Source organism: Salmo salar, chromosome 19 (genome assembly GCF_965601325.2).
Source record: "Salmo salar chromosome 19, fSalSal1, whole genome shotgun sequence".
NCBI lineage: Eukaryota > Metazoa > Chordata > Actinopteri > Salmoniformes > Salmonidae > Salmo > Salmo salar.
In genome coordinates this window covers 6421835-6443829 of record NC_138309.1, presented here as the reverse complement: position 1 = coordinate 6443829, position 21995 = coordinate 6421835, and the positions used below count along the sequence as shown (strand labels likewise).

The 21995-nt window shown below is 43.5% G+C and overlaps 1 protein-coding gene and 1 long non-coding RNA gene across 4 annotated transcripts in view; one reads left to right on the top strand and one right to left on the bottom strand.

Moving 5' to 3' along the window:
- dnmbp (dynamin binding protein) overlaps nt 1-21995 on the bottom strand; it is a 149962-nt gene that overhangs the window by 52439 nt on the left and 75528 nt on the right. The gene's annotated exons all lie outside the window — the stretch shown is intronic.
- On the top strand, nt 1979-9613 carry LOC123728980 (uncharacterized). Its single transcript, XR_006760659.2, has 2 exons — nt 1979-2146; nt 9116-9613. It is a non-coding gene; the product is annotated as an uncharacterized LOC123728980 (long non-coding RNA).

Genomic DNA, 21995 nt, shown 5'->3' with positions numbered 1-21995 from the left:
GGCGCGAATTACAAACTCCTCAAAAATCCAAAAACGTCCATTTTTGAAACATATGACTATTTTACACCATTTTAAAGACAAGACTCTCCTTTATCTAACCACATTGTCCGATTTCAAAAAGGCTTTACAATGAAAGCAAAACATTAGATTATGTCAGGAGAGTACCCAGCCAGAAATAATCACACACCCATTTTTCAAGCTAACATATAATGTCACAAAAACCAAAACCACAGCTAAATGCAGCACTAACCTTTGATGATCTTCATCAGATGACACTCCTAGGACATTATGTTACACAATACATGCATGTTTTGTTCAATGAAGTTCATATTTATATCAAAAGCCAGCTTTCACATTAGCATGTGACGTTCAGAACTAGCATACCCACCGAAACTTCCGGTGAATTTACTAAATTACTCACGATAAACGTTCACAAAAAACATAATTATTTTAAGAATTATAGATACAGAACTCCTTTATGCAATCGCGGTGTCAGATTTTAAAATAGCTTTTCGGTGAAAGCACATTTTGCAATATTCTGAGTAGATAGCACGGCCATCATGGCTAGCTATTTTGACACCCACCAAGTTTGGCACTCACCAAACTCAGATTTACTATAAGAAAAATTGGATTACCTTTGCTGTTCTTCGTCAGAATGCACTCCCAGGACTTCTAGTTTACACCCAATGTTGTTTAGGTTCCAAATAATCCATAGTTATATCCAAATAGCGGCGTTTTGTTCTTGCGTTCAAGACACTATCCGAAGGGTGACGCGGCGGCGCGTATCTTGACAAAAAAATAAAAAATATTCCATTACTGTACTTCGAAGCATGTCAAACGCTGTTTAAAATCAATTTTTATGCGATTTTTCTTGTAAAATAGCGATAATATTCCGACCGGGAGACGTCGTTTTCGTTCAAAGACTGAAAATGTAAAATGGATTCTTCACGTGCATGCGCACACCCGTTTCATTGTTCTCAGATCGAGCACTATCCAAATGCACTACTGTTTTTCAGCCAGGGACTGCAGAGTCATCATTCCCCGTTCTGGCGCCTTCTGAGAGCCTATGGGAGCCTTAGAAAATGTCATGTTACAGCAGAGATCCTCTATTTTCCAAAAAGAGGCTATAGAAGGCCAAGAAATGGTCAGAGAGGGCACTTCCTGTATGCAATCTTCTCAGGTTTTGGCCTGCCATATGAGTTCTGTTATACTCACAGACACCATTCAAACAGTTTTAGAAACTTTAGGGTGTTTTCTATCCAAATCAAACAATTATATGCATATTCTAGTTTCTGGGCAGGAGTAATAACCAGATTAAATCGGGTATGTTTTTTATCCGGCCGTGAAAATACTGCCCCCTATCCTAAACAGGTTAACTCCCAATCCCAGGGACCCAACCGAAACTGTGTGTGTGTGTGTGTGTGTGTGTGTGTGTGTGTGTGTGTGTGTGTGTGTGTGTGTGTGTGTGGGGGGGGGGGGGGGGGGGGGGGATTCTCATTTACTTCAGGGGGATCAGGTGCAACATTCCAGTTCTGTATTGTTAAGCAAGGCAGGTTTCTGTCATTTAGTTGCCAGTCTTTCTGAGAATTGTCTGAATATCCTGTCAAACAGAACACATACCCTGATATCCATGTGACAGGTGATACCACGCAGGTTAAAGAGATTTACTCAGTCAACCTGGAAATGAATTGGTTGCAATGGAAAGTCAGATTAAAGAGAGTGACTGCCCCTAAAAACCAACTAATTCCTTTGAAAACGCCGTATGTGCCATCAATATGAGTCAGAAACGATTATTCTAGTGTCAAAATGGAATACAAAGTGTCCAAATTATTATTTCGGTCATTAAGTAAGTCTCGTCTAAAATGGAATTTGGAACCTCAGTGTCACAACGAGTAAATGGATTACAATTATGTCAACAAATCATGCCCCCTTTTGCCAAGCTCCACGTGTAAATCGCCCCACTGCCCACTTCGCTTCCCTTCATTGAATGGGGCTCTGTTGTTTCATCGCCCCCAACGATTTCAAAGGTTACAGCCATTTGAGACTGAAAAGCCCTATACGGATTGACTAACTGTGGTTTGCATGCCGTGCCAAAGGACCCTTTCATGAGGAATAGGTGGTTGGAGTTTGTTGGTCCCCACTGATGGTGAGTAAAGAGGTAGCTAGACCATAGATTGCTGGTTATGTATATATTGATAATCATTATCACCATTATCGCTAGCATAGCTGACGTTAGCTAACCAGCTAGCTAGCTCAAATCAAATTTTATTTGTCACATGCCCCAAATTCAACAGGTATAGACTTTACTGTGAAATGCTTACTTATGCCCTTTCCCAACAATTCAGAGTTTAAAAAAATGTGCTAATTAAAAAAAGTAAATAGTAGCACAATAAAATAACAATAACAAGGCTACAAGGAGCACCGGTATCGAGTCAATGTGCAGGGGTACGAAGTAGTTTAGGTAATGTGTACATGTAGGTAGGGGTAAAAGTGACTAGGATATCACAATCCCTCGCCTTCCATTTGGCAAATCTGATCATAACTCTATCCTCCTGATTCCTGCTTACAAGCAAAAATTAAAGCAGGAAGCACCAGTGACTCGGTATATAAAAAAGTGGTCAGATGAAGCAGATGCTAAACTACAGGAATGTTTTGCTATCACAGACTGGAACATGTTCCGGGATTCTTCCAATGGCATTGAGTACACCACATCAGTCACTGGCTTTATCAATAAATGCATCGAGGACGTCGTCCCCACAGTGACTGTACGTACATACCCTAACCAGAAGCCATGAATTACAGTCAACATTCGCACTGAGCTAAAGGGCAGAGCTGCCGCTTTCAAGGAGCGGGACTCCAACCCAGAAGCGTATAAGAAATCCCACTATGCCCTCCGACGAACCATCAAACAGGCAAAGCGTCAATATAGGACTAAGGTCAAGTCATACTACACCGGCTCCGACGCTCGTCAGATGTGGCAGGGCTTGCAAACTATTACAGACTACAAAAGGGAAGCACAACCGAGAGCTGCCCAATGACACGAGCCTACCAGACAAGCTAAATAATTTCTATGCTCGCTTCGAGGCAAGTAACAATGAAACATGCATGGATGACTGTGTGAACACACTCTCCGCAGCCGATGTGAATAAGTCCTTTAAATAGGTCAACATTCACAAGGCCGCTGGGCCAGACGGATTACTAGGACGTGTACTCCGAGCATGCGTTGACCAACTGGCAAGTGTCTTCACTGACATTTTCAACCTCTCCCTGTCCAAGTCTGTAATACCAACATGTTTTAAGCAGACCTCCATAGTCCCTGTGCCCAAGAACACTAAGGTAAACTGCCTAAATGATTACCAACCCGTAGCACTCACGTCTGTAGCCATGAAATGCTTTGAAAGGATGGTCATGGCCCACATCAACACCATTATCCCAGAAACCCTTGACCCGCTCCAATTTGGATACCGCACCAACAAATCCACAGATGATGCAATCTCTATTTCACTCCACACCGCCCTTTCCAACCTGGACAAAAGGAACAACTATGTGAGAATGCTATTCATTGACTACAGCTCAGCATTCAACACCATAGTGCACTCAAAGCTCATCACTAAGCTAAGGACCCTGGGACTAAACACCTCCCTCTGCAACTGGATCCTAGACTTCCTGACAGGCCGCCCCCAGGTGGGAAGGGTAGGTAGTAACACATCCGCCATGCTGATCCTCAACACGAGTGCCCCTCGCGCTCAGTCCCTTCCTGTACTCCCTGTTCACTCATGACTGCAAGGCCAGGCACAACTCCAACACCATCATTAAGTTTGCTGATGACACAACAGTGGTAGGCCTGATCACCGACAACAATGAGACTGCGTATAGGGAGGTCGTCAGAGACCTGGCCGTGTGGTGCCAGAATAACAACCTCTCCCTCAACATGATCAAGACAAAGGAGATGATTGTGGACTCCTGGAAAAGGAGGACCGAGCACGCCCCCATTCTCATCGACGGGGCTGTAGTGGAGCAGGTTGAAAGCTTCAAGTTCTTGGCGTCCACATCACCAACAAATGAACATGGTTCAAGCACACCAAGACAGTCGTGAAGAGGGCACGACAAAACCTATTCCCCCTCAGGAGACTGAAAAGATTTGGCATGGGTCCTCAGATCAACTGCTCTGCCTCCGACCGCAAGGCACTAGAGTGTAGTGCGTACAGCCCAGTACATCACCGGGGCCAAGTTTCCTGCCATCCAGGACCTCTATACCAGGCGGTGTCAGAGGAAGAACCCCCCCAAAAAAAAGACTCCAGCCACCCTAGTCATAGACTGTTCTCTCTGCTACCACACAGCAAGCGGTACCAGAGCTAGGTCCAAGAGGCTTCTAAACAGTTTCTACCCCCAAGCCATAAGACTCCTGAACAGCTAATCAAATGGCTGCCCAGACTATTTGCCCCTCCCCACGCTGCTGGCACATGTGACAAATACAATTTGATTTGAGATGCAGTATAACTTTAGCCAGCTAACTAAGATTGAGGGGACCACCATATTTTAGCTATCTAACTTTGCTGGTACCAGTAATGGCAACATTACGATCTCTCATATCTGGCCAGAAACCTTCACTTGTCAGCAACAACAGCTTTCACAGGCTCATCATTTGTAACACACTTCATTACTTTCATAACACAATTGTGAAACATAATTTAATGTAAACTGACATTATTTGATGCTTATTTTCTACTTCTTATATATCTACTTCTTTGATACATATAATGTCCAGGGCATAACATAGCCTCCCAGAGAGAGAGAGAGAGAGAGAGAGAGAAAGAGAGAGAGAGTGGTAAATGGAGGCAGGTACTGGGATAGTCAGAATACAGATACACACATTTTACTGTATGTGTTAGTGTGTGTAAGTTCTACACCTGTTGTATTAAGTGCATGTGACAAATAACATTAGATTTTTATACTGGAGGAGGCACTCTCCCGGAACAGGACCCAACACCAGGCACTCCCATTTGGACGAGGACAAAAGCACCCACCTCAGGGAATGAGTGGGGAGAGCATCACGCTCTTTTTCATTTCTTTCCTCTTAGTCTTCTCATTTATGGTGTTCTTTTTTACTCTGCCACTTCTTTGCCACACAACATGGTTTCCATAACTTCAGACAACTCTACTGAATTCTACTCCATAAAGATATATTGGCTGGATATACACTACCGGTCAAAAGATTTAGAACAGCAACTCATTCAAAGGTTTTTCTTTCTTTTTTTTTTACTATTTTCTACATTGTAGAATAATAGTGAAGACATCAAAACTATGAAATAACACATATGGAATCATGTAGTAAACAAAAAATTGTTGGGGGGTATACAGAAGATGGCCCTATTTGGTAAAATACTAAATCCATATTATGGCAAGAACAGCTCAAGTAAGCAAAGAAAAACGACAGTCCATCATTACCTTAAGATAAGAAGGTCAGTCAATACAGAAAAGTGCAGTCGCAAAAACCATCAAGCGCTATGATGAAACTGAGGACTGCACAGGAAAGGAAGACCCAGAGTTACCTCTGCTGCAGTGGATACGTTCATTAGAGATACCAGCCCAAATTAATGCTTAACAGAGTTCAAGTAACAGACACATCTCAACATCAACTGTTCAGAGGAGAGTGCGTGAATCAGGCCTTCATGGTCAAATTGCTACAAAGAAACATCTACTAAAGGACACCAATAAGAAGACGAGACTTGCATGGGCCAAGAAACACGAACAATGGACATAGACCGGTGGACATTTGTCCTTTGGTCTGGAGTCCAAATTTGAGATCTTTGGTTCCAACCGCCATATCTTTGTGAAACGCGGTGTGGGTGAACGGATGATCTCTGCATGTGTGGTTCCCACCGTGAAGCATGGAGGAGGCGGTGTTATTGTGTGGCGGTGCTTTGTTGGTGACACTGTCTGTTATATATTTAGAATTCAAGGCACAATTAACCAGCATGGCTACCACAGCATTCTGCAGCGATATGCAATCCCATCTTTATTTGGCTTAGTGGGACTGGCATTTGTTTTTCAACAGGACAATGACCCAACACATCTCCAGGCTGTGTAATGGCTATTTGACCAAGAAGAAGAGTGATGGAGTGCTGCATCAGATGACCTGGACTCCACAATCCCTCGACCTCTACCAAATTGAGATGGTTTAGGATGAGTCGGATCGTGGAGTGAAGGAAAAGCAGCCAACAAGTGCTCAGCATATGTGGGAACTCCTTCAAGACTGTTGGAAAAGCATTCCAGGTGAAGCTGGTTGAGAGAATGCCAAGAGTGTGCAAAGCTGTCATCAAGGCAAATGGTGGCTATTTGAAGAATCTCAAATATAAAATATATTTTGATTTGTTTAACACTTTTTTGATTAATACATGATTCCATGTGTTTTTTCATGCTTATGTCTTTACGATTATTCTACAATGTAGAAAATAGTAAAAAAATGTGTACATGTGAAAATATTGTTGAAGAGGCTTTAGATGATGACCCCTAAAAATTAAAAACATCTGTCATAAGAAACTAGCTCCCTGGTATACAGAAAATACACGAGCTCTGAAGCAAGCTTCCAGAAAATTGGAACGGAAATGGCGCCACACCAAACTGGAAGTCTTCCGACTAGCTTGGAAAGACAGTACCGTGCAGTATCGAAGAGCCCTCACTGCTGCTCGATCATCCTATTTTTCCAACTTAATTGAGGAAAATAAGAACAATCCGAAATGTCTTTTTGATACTGTCGCAAAGCTAACTAAAAAGCAGCATTCGCAAATGGAGGCTGGCTTTCACTTCAGCAGTAATACATTTATGAACTTCTTTGAGGAAAAGATCATGATCATTAGAAAGCTAATTACGGACTCCTCTTTAAATCTGGGTATTCCTCCAAAGCTCCATTGTCCTGAGTCTACACAACTCTGCCAGGACCTAGGATCAAGGGAGATACTAAAGTGTTTTAGTACTATATCTCTTGACACAATGATGAAAATAATCATGGCCTCCAAACCCTCAAGCTGCATACTGGACCCTATTCCAACTAAACTACTGAAAGAGCTGCTTCCTGTGCTTGGCCCTCCTATGTTGAACATAATAAACGGCTCTCTATCCACCGGATGTGTACCAAGCTCACTAAAAGTGGCAGTAATAAAGCCTTTCTTGAAAAAGCCAAACCTTGACCCAGAAAATATAAAAAACTATCGGCCTATATCGAATCTTCCATTCCTCTCAAAAAAAATTGAAAAAGCTGTTGCACAGCAACTCACTGCCTTCCTGAAGACAAACAATTTATACGAAACGCTTCAGTCTGGTTTTAGACCCCATCATAGCACTGAGACTGCACTTGTGAAGGTGGTAAATTACCTTTTAATGACGTCAGACCGAGGCTCTGCATCTGTCCTCGTGCTCCTAGATCTTAGTGCCGCTTTTGATACCATCGATCACCACATTCTTTTGGAGAGATTGGAAACCCAATTGGTCTACATGGACAAGTTCTGGCCTGGTTTAGATCTTATCTGTCGGAAAGATATCAGTTTGTCTCTGTGAATGGTTTGTCCTCTGACAAATTAATTGTAAATTTCGGTGTTCCTCAAGGTTCCGTTTTAGGACCACTATTGTTTTCACTATATATTTTACCTCTTGGGGATGTCATTCGAAAACATAATGTTAAATTTCACTGCTATGCGGACGACACACAGCTGTACATTTCAATGAAACATGGTGAAGCCCCAAAATTGCCCTCGCTAGAAGCCTGTGTTTCAGACATAAAGAAGTGGATGGCTGCAAACTTTCTACTTTTAAACTCGGACAAAACAGAGATGCTTGTTCTAGGTCCCAAGAAACAAAGAGATCTTCTGTTGAATCTGACAATTAATCTGGATGGTTGTACAGTCGTCTCAAATAAAACTGTGAAGGACCTCGGCGTTACTCTGGACCCTGATCTCTCTTTTGAAGAACATATCAAGACTGTTTCAAGGACAGCTTTTTTTCCATCTACATAACATTGCAAAAATCAGAAACTTTCTGTCGAAAAATGACGCAGAAAAATTAATCCATGCTTTTGTTACTTCTAGGCTGGACTACTGCAATGCTCTACTTTCCGGCTACCCGGATAAAGCACTAAACAAACTTCAGTTAGTGCTAAATACGGCTGCTAGAATCCTGACTAGAACCCAAAAATTTGATCATATTACTCCAGTGCTAGCCTCCCTACACTGGCTTCCTGTTAAGGCAAGGGGTGATTTCAAGGTTTTACTGCTAACCTACAAAGCATTACATGGGCTTGCTCGTACCGATCTTTCCGATTTGGTCCTGCCGTACATACCTACACGTACGCTACGGTCACAAGACGCAGGCCTCCTAATTGTCCCTAGAATTTCTAAGCAAACGGCTGGAGGTAGGGCTTTCTCCTATAGAGCTCCATTTTTATGGAATGGTCTGCCTACCAATGTGAGAGACGCAGCATCAGTCTCAACCTTTGTCTTTACTGAAGACTTATCTCTTTAGTAGGTCCTATGATTAAGTATAGTCTGGCCCAGGAGTGTGAAGGTGAACGGAAAGGCTGGAGCAACGAACCGCCCTTGCTGTCTCTGCCTTGCCGGTTCCCCTCTTTCCACTGGGATTCTCTGCCTCTAACCCCTTTACAGGGGCTGAGTCACTGGCTTACTGGTGTTCTTCCATGCCGTCCATGGGAGGGGTCCGTCACTTGAGTGGGTTGAGTCACTGACGTGGTCTTCCTGTCTGGGTTGGCGCCCCCCCTTGGGTTGTGCCATGGTGGAGATCGTTGTGGGCTATACTCGGCCTTGTCTTAGGACGGTAAGTTGGTGGTTGGAGACATCCCTCTAGTGGTGTGGGGGTTGTGCTTTGGCAAAGTGGGTGGGGTTATATCCTGCCTGTTTGGCCCTGTCCGGGGTTATCATCGGATGGGGCGACAGTGTCTTCTGATCCCTCCTGTCTCAGCCTCCAGTATTTATGCTGCAGTAGTTTGTGTCGGGGGGCTAGGGTCAGTCTGTTACATCTGGAGTATTTCTCTTGTCTTATCCGGTGTCCTGTGTGAATTTAAATATGCTCTCTCTAATTCTCTCTTTCTGTCTTTCTCTCGGAGGACCTGAGCCCTAGGAACATGCCTCAGGACTACCTGGCATGATGACTCCTTGCTGTCCCCAGTCCACCTGGCCGTGGTGCTGCTCCAGTTTCGAGGGTGCTCCACTGTTCTGCCTGCGGCTATGGAACCCTGACCTGTTCACCGGACGTGCTTGTTGCACCCTCGACAACTACTATGATTATTATTATTTGACCATGCTGGTCATTTATGAACATTTTAACATCTTGACCATGTTCTGTTATAATATCCACCCGGCACAGCCAGAAGAGGACTGGCCACCCCTCATAGCCTGGTTCCTCTCTAGGTTTCTTCCTAGGTTTTTGGCCTTTCTAGGGAGTTTTTCCTAGGGAGTTTTTCCTAGCCACCGTGCTTCTTTCACATGCATTGCTTGCTGTTTGGGGTTTTAGGCTGGGTTTCTGTACAGCACTTTGAGATATCAGCTGATGTACGAAGGGCTATATAAATACATTTGATTTGATGATAACAGATAACAGAAAAGAGTGACGGAGTATTTTATTTTAAGTATATTTGTCATCTATTTGTCAGTCTACCTCTTCATATGTGCTTTTCTTTAAAAATCCTCTCCTCTATTCACACAACAATCAGGACTTTACAGTGCACAGGTATCTCAGACTCCGAGCTGAGCAACTCACACACCCTGTTAGATCAAAGAAAACACTCTTACACACACTGCAACAACACCATGCACAGTAGTGACACACACACACTACCACTTGAACTCCTAAGAATGTGATTATATAATTTTGAGGCGTGCTTTACCACTAGCTAGGTTTCCATACACTTTGACAGATTTTCATGCAGATATTCTAAAATCTACATAAAAACAATATGCACTTTTTCCCACCAGAGACATGATACCAGCAAATTGACTTGTTGTGCTATACTACAGATAAAATGCTGTGCGTGATGTCATAGTGCACGTCAAAATAATTTATGCGGTTAAATTCTCATATACCGAATAAACAAATACAACTTAAATGGGTTTCCAAGCGCATTTTCAACCCTACTGATGGGTGCAGGGTGTGCTTTTGGCTAGAGCGTATAGCCTACATGATGAGATTATTATGGACAAAAGAGCAAGATTATTTTTATTTGTCAAATGGGAGACAAGCATCAATGAACATGTCACCAGAATAAGACCCACAATATTTATTACAAAGGAGCATCAAGCTCATGACCTGCACTTCCACCACCCTGTGAAGTTCATCATAATTTATTTAATCAAATATTATTGGTCACATACACGTGTTTAGCAGATGCTATTGCGGGTGTAGTGAAAGGCTTGTGTTTCTAGCTCCAACAACTGCGGTCCCATCGATGTAGATATGGGGGGTGCTCCCTCTGCTGTTTCCTGATGTCAAAGATCAGCTACTTCGTTTTGCTGACGTTGGGTATGAGGCTATTTTCCTGGCACCACACTCCCAGGGCTCTCACCTCCTCCCTGTAGGCTGTCTTGTCATTGTTGGTAATCAGGCCTACTACTGAGGTGATGATTGAGTTGGAGGTGTGCGTTGCCACGCAGTCATGGGTGAACAGGTAGTACTGGCTCCTTCTTGGGGCCTCAGTGTTGATGATTAGTGAAGTGGAGGTGTTGTTTCCTACCTTCACCACCTGGGGGCGGCCCGTCAGGAAGTCCAGGACCCAGTTGCACAGGGTGGGGTTCAGACCCTGGGCCTCGAGCCTAATGATGAGCTTGGAGGGTACTTTGGTGTTGAATGCTGAGCTATAGTCAATGAACAGCATTCTTACATAGGTATTCCTCTTGTCCATATGGAATAGGGCAGTGTGCAGTGCGATGGCATCATATGTGGATCTATTGGGGCTTTGAGACTAGTCTCTCAAAGCACTTCATGATGACAGAAGTGTGCTATGGGGCGATAGTAATTTAGTTCTGTTACCTTTGCTTTCTTGGGAACAGGAACAATGGTGGACATGTGGACATCTTGCATGTGGGGACAGCAGACTGGGATAGGGAGAGATTGAATATGTCCGTAGACACTCCAGCCAGCTGGTCTGCGCATGCTCTGAGGACGCAGCTAGGGATGCCGTCTGGGCCGGCAGCCTTGCGAGGATTAATGCGCTTAAATGTCTTACGTCGGCCACGGAGGAGAGCCCACAGTCCTTGGTAGCGGGCTGCGTCGGTGGCACTGTATTATCCTCAAAGACGGCGAAGAAGGTGTTTAGCATGTCCGGAAGTTTTCCCTTTGTAGTCCGTGATTGTCTGTAGACCCTGCCACATACATCTCGTGTCTGAGCCATTGAATTGCGACTCCACTTTGTCTCTATACTGACTTTTGCCTGTTTGATTGTCTTACTTAGGGAATAAGTACACTGTTTGTATTCGGCTATATTCCCAGTCACCTTGCCGTGGTTAAATGTGGTGGTTCGTGCTTTGTTTTGGAGTGAACGCTGCCATCTATCCAAGGTTTCTGGTTAGGGTAGGTTTTAATAGATAAACTCAGTCACCATTGCAGTATATTCGTCAATATTATTTTCGGAGGCTACCCGGAACATATCCCAGTCCACGTAATCAAAACAATTGTGAAGCGTGGATTCCGATTGGTCAGACCAGCGTTGAATACTCCTTAGCACTGGTACTTAATTTTTTTGTATCTGCCTATAGGAAGGGAGTAGCAAAATGGAGTCATGATCAGATTTGCCAAAGGGAGGGCGAGGGAGAGACTTGTAGGCATCTCGGAAGTTGGAGTAGCAGTGGTTGAGTGTTTTAGCTGCGCGAGTACTACAGTCAATGTGTTGATAGAACTTCAGTAGCATTTCCACAAATTTGCTTTAAAATCCCCACCTACAATAAATGCGACTTCAGGATATGTGGTTTACAGTTTGGTTCTTTGAGGGCCGTCATGGTATCGGTTTGAGGGGGAATATACACGGCTGTGACTATAACTGAATCCTAATGAATTTTGGAAAGTTTAACAAAAAATGTTCTGTTTCCCCCGGGCCCGTCATGAACTTTTTTATCCGACATGCACTTTACTCACATAAAAGGGTTTGATGGAAACCTGGTTACTGTAAGGAAAGTATCACTTAATAAAGAGAAACAGTGACGTGATTACAAACCCTGTTCATATTTGAAGCTATTATTGTGTCATGATTCTATACAAGTATATGAGCAAACCTAAATAAAGTCACAATTAAGATGTGTTTTTTTTTTACTGTAGCTTCACTGATCACAGAACAGTGATAACATTAAGATGTATAACAATCACAATATTTGATCTATAGCACAAACAATCACCACACCCAATAATATTGAGAAAGAAAAAATGTATGTGAATAATATAAAAACTGCAGTAATATTAATTTATCTGCACTTCATGTCATTTTAATGTTATTTTCTATCCAATTTGTTTTTCATACTTGTGTAGTTCATTACACAATTCAGTACATATAACAAATTCTCATCAATGTTCCTAAATATTTTGTATGTCTGTTGGTTTGGCACTTTTGTCATGCCAATAAAGCATTTTGAACTTAATTGAAAAGAAGAGAAAGCGAAGGCACTTTAATTGTATCAGGGGTGAGGAGAGAAAAGTACTACCAGTTCCCTAGTGGTTTGTTTTAAGGAATTGGTGCCCTTTCAGATGCCTCATGAGAACCCCTCTTACCTCTCGATCACAGTAAAGGTCTTCAAAAGAAAACACACTTATCAGCCAAGATGTGTGCACAGCTGTGTATGTGTGTTTCTTTGTCAAAGAACACAGTGGCCTCCATCATTCTTAAATGGAAGAAGTTTGGAACCACAAAGACTTGGCCACCGGGCCAAACTGAGCAATCGGGGGAGAAGGGCCTTGGTCAGGGAGGTGACCAAGAACCCGATGGTCACTCCAGAGTTCCTCTGTGGAGATGAGAGAACCTTCCACAAGGACAGCCATCTCTGCAGCACTCCACCAATCAGGCCTTTATGGTAGAGAGGCCAGATGGGAAGCCAATCCTCAGTTAAAGTCATATGACAGCCCGCTTTTTTGTTAGTAATTTTTTTTATTTCACCTTTATTTAACTAGGCAAGTCAGTTAAGAACAAATTCTTATTTTCAATGACAGGCTAGGAACAGGGGGTTAACTGCCTTGTTCAGGGGCAGAAAGACAGATTTTTACCTTGTCTGCTCGGGGATTAAATCTTGCAACCTTCCGGTTACTAGTCCAACGCTCTAACCACTAGGCTACATGCCACCCTGGGGATATGGGGATGAGGTAGTTGGGTGGGCTGTTTACAGATGGGCTGTGTACAGGTTCAATGATTGGTACACTGCTCTGACAGCTGATGCTTAAAGTTAGTGAGGGAGATAAGACTCCAGCTTCAGTGATTTTTGCAATTCGTTCCAGTCATTTGCAGCAGAGAACTGGAAGGAAAGGCGGCCAAAGGAGGAGTTGGCTTTGGGGATGACCAGTGAAATATACCTACTGGAGCACGTGCTACGTGTGGGTGCTGCTATGGTGACCAGTGAGCTGAGATAAGGCGGGGCTTTACCTAGCATAGACTTATAGATGACCTGGAGCCATTGGGTTTGGCGATGAATATGAAGCGAGGGCTGAGTACTGAGTAAAGATACTGGTTGCAGTGGTGGGTAGTATATGGGGCTTTGGTGACAAAACGGATGGCACTGTGATAGACTACATCCAATTTGCTGAGTAGAGTGTTGGAGGCTATTTTGTAGATGACATCGCCGAAGTCAAGGATTGGTAGGTATGTTTGGCAGCATGAGTGAAGGACGCTAGGTTGCGAAGTAGGAAGCCGATTCTAGATTTCATTTTGGATTGGAGATGCTTAATGTGAGTCTGGAAGGAGAGTTTACAGTCTAACCAGACAACTAGGTATTTGTAGTTGTCCACATATTCTAAGTCAGAACCGTCCAGAGTAGTGATGCTAGATGGCCGGGAGTGTGCGGGCAGCGATCGGTTGAAGAGCATGCATTTAGTTTTACTTGCATTTAAGAGCAGTTGGAGGCCACGGAAGGAGTGTTGTATGGAATTGAAGCTCGCCTGGAGGTTTGTTAACACAGTGTCCAAGAACACCATGAGAAACATGATTCTCTGGTCTGATGAAACTAAGATTGAACTCCTTGGCCTGAATGCCAAGTGTCATGTCTGGAGGAAATCTGGCACCATCCCTCCAGGTGAAGCATGGTGGTGGCAGCATGATGCTGTGGGGAAGTTTTTCAGCGCCAGGGACTGGGAGACTAGTCAGGATCGAGGGAAAGATGAACAGCGCAAAGTACAGAGATCCTTGAGGAAAACCTGCTCCAGTGCGCTCAGGAACTCAGACTGGGGCGAAGATTCACCTACCAACAGGACAACGACCCTAAGCACACAGCCAAGACAACACAGGAGTGGCCAAGCCAGAGCGGCCGAGCCATAGCACGGACTTGAACCTAAGCGAACATCTCTGGAGAGAAATGAAAATAGCTGTGCAGCGACGCTCCCCATCCAACCTGACAGAGCTTGAGAGGATCTGTAGAGAGTAAGGGGAGAAACTCCCCAAATACAGTTGTGCCAAGCTTGCAGCGTCATACCCAAGAAGAATCAAGGCTGTAATCGCTGCCAAAGGTGCTTCAGCAAAGTACTGAGTAAAGGTTCTGATACTGATATTTCAGTATATTTAAAAAAAAATTGCTAACATTTTTAAAAACCAGTTTTTGCTTTGTCATTATGGGCTATAGTGTGTAGATTGATAAGGTGAAAAAATGTAATCAATTTTAGAATAAGGCTGTAACGTAACAATGTGGAAAAAGTCAAGGAGTCTGAATACTTTCTGAATGCTCTGTATACCGGTATTGATGCACAGACAGGTTTGGGTTTTTACTTTACCTTATATAACGGTATTTTAATGTTTGGTTTGTTAAATATGTTACGCCACTCCGCCACGTGTAATAATGTCTGTTTTTAAATAATCAAAGCATTGCATGCATCTCATTGCATTTGCATAGTGGCATAGAGCAGTGGAACATTTTAGTAGCCTAAGCCTAGGGTCCGGCAGAAATGTGGCCTTTTATAAACGCATTTCATGCAATTCTACATGAGTTATGTGACTGTAGACTTTGGCAGAATATTTTTTAATCCCGCACAAATTATCGAAATGACAGGCTACTTTGACACTGACGTGAGAATCTGCGATCAAGAAAAACAACCTTGAATCCATCAATAGCATAGGCCTAGGTGTGTTGAGACAAATATTCATTCACTCGCCGGTGATGGCCATTGTGTTCGTGCCAAAAGCCAATATCTCGCTGTTTTACTTTGTAAAATAATATTTGGAAGTTTATCAAATATTTTGTTTGCCTACAGCAGACAGATTAGAGTCTTCTCTTTGGTGTCCAACCTGTGTTTTCCCGCGACTGTATTTGAAATATTGCAAAAGGCCTGTTTTGTCAGCATGCTGTTCACTGACACGTTTGCCTGAAAGCACATAGCACCACATTTAATCATGGCAAGGCGACTGGAAACATGGCCGAATACAAACAGTGTAGTTATTCCCTCCGTAAGGCAATCAAACAAGCAATGCATAAGTATAGAGACATAGTGGAGTTGCAATTCAAGGGCTCAAACACGAGACGTATGTGGCAGGGTCTACAGACAGTCACGGGTTACAAAAAGAAAACCTGCCACGTCACAGACATCAATGTCTTGCTGCCAGACAAATTAAACTTTGTTGTGCGCTTTGAGGACAATACAATGCCACCGACACAGCCCGCAACCAAAGACTCTGGGCTCTCCTTCTCCGTGGCCGACGTGAGTAAAACATTTAAACGTGTTAAGTCTCGCAAGGCTGCCGGCCAAGACGGCATCCCTAGCCACGTCCTCAGAGCATGCGCAGACCAGCTGGCTGGTGTGTTTACGGACATATTCAATCAATCCCTAGCGTAGTCTGCTGTCCCCACATGCTTCAAGATGGCCACCATTGTTCCTGTTCCCAAGAAAGCTAAGATAACTGAACGACTATCGCCCCGTAGCACTCACTTCGGTCATCATGAAGTGCTTGAGAGACTAGTCAAGGATCATATTACCTCTACCTTACCTGCCACCCTAGACCCACACCAATTTGCCCTACCGCCCCAATAGGTCCACAGACGATGCAATCGCCATCACACTGCACGCTGCCCCATCCCATCTGGAAAAGAGGAATACCTACGTAAGAATGCTGTTCATGGACTACAGCTCAGCATTCAACACCATAGTACCCTCCAAGCTCATCATTAAGCTTGAGACCCTGGGTCTCAACCCCACCCTGTGCAACTGGGTCGTGGACTTCCTGACGGGCCATCCCCAGGTGGTGAAGGTAGGAAACAACATCTCCACTCTGCTGATCCTCAACACTGGGGATCCATAAAGGTGCGTTCTCAGCCCTCTCCTGTACTCCCTGTTCACCCACGACTGCGTGGCCATGCACAACTTCAACTCATTCATCAAGTTTGTAGACGACACTACAGTGGTAGGCTTGATTTCCAACAACGACAAGACAGCCTTCAAGGAGGAGGTGAGGGTCCTCAGAGTGTGGTGTCAGGAAAATAACCTCTCACTCAATGTCTGCAAAACAAAGAGATGATCGTGGACTTCAGGAAACAGCAAAGGGAGCACCCCCTATCCACATCGATGGGACAGCAGTGGAGAAGGTGGAAAGTTTTAAGTTCCTCGGTGTACATATCACCGACAAACTGAAATGGTCCACGCACACAAACAGTGTGGTGAAGGCGCAACAGCGCCTCTTCAACCTCAGGTGGCTGAAAAAATGTGGCTTGTCACTGAAAACCCTCACTAACTTTTACAGGTGCACAATTGAGAGCATCCTGTCGGGCTGTATCACCGCCTGGTACGGCAACTGCACCGCCCACAACTGCAGGGCTCTCCAGAGAGTGGTGCGGTCTGCACAAAGCATCACCGGGGGCAAACTACCTGCGCTCCAGGACACCTACAGCACTCGATGTCACAGGAAGGCCAAAAGGATCATCAAGGACAATAACCACCCGAGCCATTGCCTGTTCACCCCGCTTCATCCAGAAGGCGAGGTCAGTACAGGTACATCAAAGCTGGGACAGAGAGATTGAAAAACAGCTCAAGGCCATCAGATTGTTAAACAGCCACCACTAGCACAGAGAGACGGCTGCCTACCTACAGACTTGATATCATAGGCCACTTTAATAAATGGAACACTAGTCACTTTAATAATGCCACTTTAAGAATGTTTACATATCTCAAATTACTCATCCCATACAGTGCCTTGCAAAAGTATTCATTTTTCTTATTTTGTTGCATTACAACCTACAATTTAAATTGATTTCATGTAATGGACATACACTAAATAGTCCAAATTGTGAAGTGAAATGAAAAAAATTACTTGTTTCAAAAAATTCAAAATTTTTTTGGGGGAAAAGTGGTGCGTGCATTTTTATTCACCCCTTTGCAATGAAGCCACTAAAAAACTTTTGTACCTGTTTCCTCCAGCATCTTCACAAGGTCCTTTGCTGTTGTTCTGGGATTGATTTGTACTTTTCGCACCAAAGTATGTTCATCTCTAGGAGACAGAACGCGTCTCCTTCCTGAGCGGTATGACGGCTGCATGGTCCCATGGTGTTAGTACTTGCGTACTATTGTTTGTACAAGGATGAACCAGACTTGTGGAGGTCAACAATTATTTTTCTGAGGTCTTGGCTGATTTCTTGTGTAAAAACAAAAGGAGGGGGGGTGGCTCAATGTAAATAGTCCAGGTGGCCATTTGATGAATTGTTCAGCTGTCTTATAGCTTGGGGGTAGAAACTGTTAATAAGGAGCCTTTTGGACCTTGACTTGGTGCTCCGGTATCGCTTGCCGAACGGTAGCAGAGAGAACAGTCTATGACTTGGGTGACTGGAGTCTGAACATTTCTTGCGCCTTCCTCTGACACCGCCTGATAGGTCCTGGATGGCAGGAAACTTGGCCCCAGTGATGTATTGGGCAATACGCACTACCCTCTGTAGCGCATTACGGTCAGATACCGAGCAGGCGGTGATGCAACCGGTAAAGACGCTCTCGATGGTGCAGCTGTAGAACTTGTTGAGGATACGGGGACCCATGCCATATCGTTTCAGTCTCCTGAGAGGGAAAAGGTGTTGCCATGCCCTCTTCACGACTGTCTTGGTGTGTTTGGACCATGATAGATCATTGGTGATGTGGACACCAAGGAACATGAAACTCTCAACCCGTTCCATATCAGCCCTGTCGACGCAAAATGGGGGCCTGTTCGGCCTTCCTTTTCCTGTAGTCCACGATCATGTCCTTTGTCTTGGCTGTCTTATCATTGTCACTGATCAGGCCTACCACTGTTGTGTCATCAGCAAACTTAATGATGGTGTTGGAGTCGTGATTGGCCAGTCATGGGTGGACAGGGAGTACAGGAGGGGACTAAGCACGCACCCCTGAGGAGAACCGGCATTGAGGATCAGCGTGGCAGATGTGTTGTTGCCTGCCCGTCAGGAAGTCCAGGATCCAGTTTTAGTGGAAGGTGTTTAGTCCAAGGGTCCTTAGCTTACTGAGCTTTGTTGGCACTATGGTGTTGAACAGCATTCTCACACAGGTGTTCCCTTTGTCCAGGTGGGAAAGGACAGTATGGAGTGTGATTGAGATTGTGTAATCTGTGGATCTGTTGGGGTGGTATGCATATTGGAGTTTGTCTAGGGTTTCCGGGATGATGGCGTGGATGTGAGCCATAACCAGCCTTTCAAAGCACTTAACCTGTTAGGGCTAGGGGGCAGTATTGACACGGCCGGATAAAAAACGTACCCGATTTAATCTGGTTACTACTCCTGCCCAGTAACTACAATATGCATATAATTATTGGCTTTGGATAGAAAACACCCTAAAGTTTATTAAACTGTTTGAATGGTGTCTGTGAGTATAACAGAACTCATATGGCAGGCAAAAACCTGAGAAGATTCCTTACAGGAAGTGCCCTCTCTGACAAGTTCTTGTTCTTCTTGGCTCTGTTTATTGAAAACTGAGGATCTTTGCTGTAACGTGACACTTCCTACGGCTCCCATAGGCTCTCAGAGCCCGGGAAAAAGCTGAATGATAGAGGCAGCCCCTGGCTGAAAAACATTAGCACGTTTGGATAGTGGCCGGTCAGAGTACTATGAGACTCAGGCTCGTGCACGAGGGGATCCCATGCTTTTATTTTCTCTCTCTTTGAACGTAAACACGCTTTCCCGGTCAGAATATTATCGCCTTTTTACGAGAAATGGCATAAAAATTGATTTTAAACAGCGGTTGACATGCTTCGAAGTACGGTAATGGAATATTTAGAATTTTTTTGTCAAGAAATGCGTCGTGCGCATGACCCTTATTTACACTTCGGATAGTGTCTTGAACGCACTAACAAAACGCCGCTATTTGGATATAACTATGGATTATTTTGAACCAAACCAACATTTGTTATTGAAGTAGAAGTCCTGGGAGTGTATTCTGACGAAGAACAGCAAAGGTAATAACATTTTTCTTATAGTAAATCTGACTTTGGTGAGTGCTAAACTTGCTGGGTGTATAAATAGCTAGCCCTGTGATGACGGGCTATCTACTCAGAATATTGCAACATGTGCTTTGACCGAAAAAAGCTATTTTAAAATTGGACATAGCGAGTGCATAGAGGAGTTCTGTATCTATAATTCTTAAAATAATTGTTATGCTTTTTGTGAACGTTTATCGTGAGTAATTTAGTAAATTCACCGGAAGTTTGCGGGGGGTATGCTAGTTCTGAACGTCACATGCTAATGTAAAAAGCTGGTTTTTTATATAAATATGAACTTGATTGAACAAAACATGCATGTATTGTATAACATAATGTCCTAGGTGTGTCATCTGATGAAGATCATCAAAGGTTAGTGCTGCATTTAGCTGTGGTTTGGGTTTTTGTGACATTATATGCTAGCTTGAAAAATGGGTGTCTGATTATTTCTGACTGGGTAATCTGCTGACATAATCTAATGTTTTGCTTTCGTTGTAAAGCCTTTTTGAAATCGGACAGTGTGGATTAGATTAACGAGAGTCTTGTCTTTAAAATGGTGTAAAATAGTCATATGTTTGAGAAATTGAAGTAATAGCATTTCTAAGGTATTTGAATAACGCGCCACGGGATTCCACTGGCTGTTACGTAGGTGGGACGAAATCGTCCCACTGGCCCTAGAGAAGTTAACCTCTTGGGGCTAGGTGGGACGCTAGCGTGCCACCCGTGGTGCACTCCATCAACAGCAGGTGCATTTCAAGAGCGGCAAATTTGAATCCAAATAAATGTCAAAATTCAAATTTTTCAAAAATACAACTATTTTACACCATTTGAAAGATAAACATCTCCTTAATCTAACCACGTTTTACGATTTCAAAAAGGTTTTACGGCGAAAGCATAAATTTAGAGTATGTTAGGACAGTACATTTACAAGAGTTGTGTGTAATGTTTTGTCAAGTCAAAGACAGGGTCACCAAAACCATAAAACCAGCTAAAATGATGCACTAACCTTTTACAATCTCCATCAGATGACACTCCTAGGACATTATGTTAGACAATGCATGCATTTTTAGTTCTATCAAGTTCATATTTATATCCAAAAACAGCGTTTTACTATGGCATTGATGTTGAGGAAATCGTTTCCCTCCAATAACCGGCAGTCAAGTCAGCGTCACAAATTAAATAATTAAAATTAGAAAACATTGGTAAAATATTATATTGTCATTTAAAGAATTATAGATTTACATCTCTTGAACGCAATCAACTTGCCAGATTTAAAAATAACCTTACTGGGAAATCACACTTTGCAATAATCTGAGCACTGCGCCCAGAAAAATACGCGTTGCGATACAGACTAGACGTCATGTTGGGGAGATCTAAAATCGAAAATACTATGTAAATAATCCATTACCTTTGATTCTCTTCATCAGATGTCACTTCCAGGTATCACAGGTCCATAACGAATGTAGTTTTGTTCAAAAAAGCTCATCATTTATGTCCAAAAATCTCCGTCTCGTTAGCACATGATGTAAGCCAGCCGGACTTCTCGTCATGAACGAGGGGAAAAAATATATTTCCGTTCGTTCAAACATGTCAAACGTTGTATAGCATAAATCATTAGGGCCTTTTTTAACCAGAACATGAATAATATTCAAGGTGGACGAATGCATACTCTTTTATAACGTATTGGAACGAGGGTACCCAACATGAACTCGCGCGCCAGGTGTCTAATGGGACATCATCGTTCCATGGCTCTTGTTCGGTCAGATCTCCCTCCAGAAGACTCAAAACACTTTGTAAAGGCTGGTGACATCTAGTGGAAGCAATAGGAAGTGCCAAAATATTCCTAAACCCCTGTGTTTTTCAATGGGATAGGTTTAAAGTCAATACAACACATCAGGTATCCACTTCCTGTCAGAAAATGTCTCAGGGTTTTGCCTGCCAAATGAGTTCTGTTATACTCACAGACACCATTCAAACAGTTTTGGAAACTTTAGAGTGTTTTCTATCCATATATAATAAGTATATGCATATTCTAGTTACTGGGTAGGATTAGTAACCAGATTAAATCGGGTACATTTTTTTTATCCAGACGTGCAAATGCTGCCCCCTAGACCCAACAGGTTAATGGTTACCGACGTGAGTGCTATGGGCCGGTAGTCATTTAGGCAGATTACCTTGACATTCTTGGGCATAGGGACTATGGTGGTCTGCTTGAAACATGTGGGTATTACAGACTAGGTCAGGGAAAGGTTGAAAATGTCAGAGTAGACACTTGCCAGTTGGTCCGCACATGCTCTGAGTACATGTCCTGGTAATCCGTCTGGCCCCGCAGCCTTGTGAATCTTGACCTATTTAAATGTCTTGTGACATT